Source organism: Otolemur garnettii, unplaced genomic scaffold (assembly GCF_000181295.1).
Source record: "Otolemur garnettii isolate 467f Iridium unplaced genomic scaffold, OtoGar3 scaffold00063, whole genome shotgun sequence".
In the NCBI taxonomy this organism is placed as follows: Eukaryota; Metazoa; Chordata; class Mammalia; order Primates; family Galagidae; genus Otolemur; species Otolemur garnettii.
Window position 1 is genome coordinate 10176254 of NW_003852458.1, and position 399 is coordinate 10176652.

Below are 399 nucleotides of genomic sequence, written 5' to 3' on the forward strand. Positions count from 1 at the left end.
AATGGTTTTTTTTTTTCCTTCAAAAAGTTTGTTAGCCCAGATTCTGGCTTGATTTGGGATCTTATTCACAAATTCCATCATTCATTTGTTTAATCAAGAAATATTTAAGGTGGCACCTGTGGTTCAGTGGGTAGGGTGCCAGCCCCATATACTGAGGGTGGTGGGTTCAAACCCGGCCATGGCCAAACTGCAACAAAAAAATAGCTGGGCATTGTGGTGGGTGCCTGTAATCCCAGCTACTCAGGAGGCTGAGGCAAGAGAATCGCCTAAACCCAGGAGTTGGAAGTTACTGTGAGCTGTGACACCACAGCACTCTACCAAGGGCGATAAAGTGAGACTCTGTCTCTATAAAAAAAAAAAAAGTTCCTGGGCTCTGCACCTGTAGCACAGTGGTTAGGG